The 2,270-nt window shown below is 45.6% G+C and overlaps 1 non-coding gene across 1 annotated transcript; it reads left to right on the plus strand.

The window, feature by feature from the left end:
* Positions 1-476: 476 nt before the first annotated feature.
* On the plus strand, positions 477-579 carry LOC115030905. Its single transcript, XR_003836508.1, has one exon. It is a non-coding gene; the product is annotated as a U6 spliceosomal RNA (small nuclear RNA).
* Positions 580-2,270: the final 1,691 nt, after the last annotated feature.

Raw genomic sequence — 2,270 nt, forward strand, 5'->3', positions numbered from 1 at the left:
CTTAGAGTAAAACTTTAGGGCAGAGCATTGCAGAGAGGACTGACAAAGGGTTTAAATAGGAAGAAGGAAAAATAACAAGGACTCCATCTTCTTTTTATCATCTGTCTTAGGGTTCTTTAGCTCCTTGGGGATGTACAGCTTTAGCTGTAGTTGGTTTTGTTTGTGTCATTCTAGGGAACAAACCCAGGGCCTGTGATGGTTTGTATATGCTCGGCCCAGGGAGTGGCCCTGTTAGAAGGGGTGGCCTTGTTAGAGTAGGTGTGTCACTGTGGGTGTGGGCTATAATACCCTCATCCTAGCTGCCTGGAAGCCAGTATTCTGCTAGTGGCCTTTAGAGGCAGATGTGGAACTCTCAGCTCCTCCTGCACCATGTCTGCCTGGATGCTGCCATGCTCCCACCTTGATGATAATGGACTGAATCTCTGAACCTGCAAGCCAGCCCCAGTTAAATGTTTTTATAAGTGTTGCCTTGGGTCTTGCTTCAGCAGCACATAGACTAAAATTGGAATGATACAGAGAAGATTAACATGGCCCCTGCACAAGAATTACTTGCTAATTCATGAAGCATGATATATATATATATATATATATATATATTTTTTTTTTTTTTTTAAAGAGTTGCCTTAGTCATGGTGTCTGTTCACAGCAGTCAAACCCTACCTGTCACCTACTTGCCTGTCACCCTACACTCGCTAGGCAAGTGCTATACTGCTGTACTGTGTCCCTTAGCCGTCCTATTCATCTTACTTCTGACTGCCTGTTTCTTTTCAAATGCATTTTTTTTTGCCATTTGTTTTCGCAATACTTCTTGCCTTCCAAAGACTGTAAAATATGTTCTCTGTAGAGGCCTACCACCTTCACTCCCCACCCCAGCTCTGAATTCTTAAAGTTCTTGGAACAGCACAAAGCTCAGTCATACTCATTAATTTATTAACTTACTTATTTTTAGACAAGGTCTTGTGTAGCCCAACTGGCTTCAGATTTACTGTGTAGCTGAGCTTGAACTTCTGATCCTTCACCCTCCATCCCTCCAGTGTTGAAATCACAGATGAGGGTCTTTGTGGTATGTTTATGCAGTACCAGGGGTTCCAACTCAGGGATTCATACCTGTGGGAGTGTTTTGATTTCTTATCATGAACTACAACTTACATCCCCTCTGTGTTCCCCCTTCCCAGATTTATCACCCTTGACTGATGCTCACTGCTTAGGAATTGAAGGATTGACTGCCCCATGGGGAAGCTGAAGTTACCAGGGGCAATTAATTGGAGGAGTAGGAGTGAAGAAGGGGATGCCACCCACATACCGGCAACCAGGAATAAGGAAGCCTTTCCAGAAAAAATAGTCAAGATAACTCTAAATGTGCTTGGCACATGTAGGCCCGCCCAAGTCGCAGCCATGCTGCTCTCTTGTGGACACAACGGGGAGGCAGAGGGCATGTCCCAGTGCAAAGCCCCCTGTGGCAGCTATGGGGGTCATCCAGTAGGCTATCTGAGTCCTGGAAGGCAGAGACCTTGGCTTGGGTGATTTACCAAAGAAATGGGTAAACTTCTAGTCAGAAGGTTTGGCGACAGGTGCCTGGTCAATAGTCGTCTAAGAATATGAGCTGGACTCTAATAACGAAGCAGAATAACGCTGTGGAGCCAGCTCAGTGGGTAAGAGTATCACCTATGGAATCGAGAAGGCATGAGTTCAAATCCCCAGCACCCATATAAAATGGGTGAATGGCCATACTTTCCTGTAACCCTAGCACTACGGGATGGAGACAGGAAGGTCCCAGGAGCTAGCTTTGCAAAAACAGGGAGCTTCAGGTTCAATGAGAGACACTGTCCTCCCACCCCCAATAAGATGAGAGAAATAGAGGAAGGATGCCCAATGTCCTCTGGTTTCTGTGTTCAACACACAGGGTATTCTTGCCAGCAACACATGTGTGAATACATCACATACCCCAAAGTAGTTCTTAAAATGTGGCAAGTGACCTTCAAAAGCTTCAGCTAAACTTTAGAGACAAAGGGATGAGACCTTAGTAAAGAAAGCAGAGGGGAAGAAGTCTGTGTCTATAGTGAGGAAGGTAAAGTCTGGGGTCTAGGAATCTGAGAGTCTCATTCCTAAGCTTGTAGGTCCTGTATCCCCAAGTCTGTGCCCCTGGTTAGTGCTTTGAATGTGACCTAAGCAGTGACCTCATCTTCTCTGAGTCTCAGGTGTCTTATCCCACTTACACAAAAAGGATTGGTGTCTAGAGACCCAGAGGCCTGCCCTACCTTTGCATGGGA

Source organism: Mus caroli, chromosome 4 (genome assembly GCF_900094665.2).
Source record: "Mus caroli chromosome 4, CAROLI_EIJ_v1.1, whole genome shotgun sequence".
In the NCBI taxonomy this organism is placed as follows: domain Eukaryota; kingdom Metazoa; phylum Chordata; class Mammalia; order Rodentia; family Muridae; genus Mus; species Mus caroli.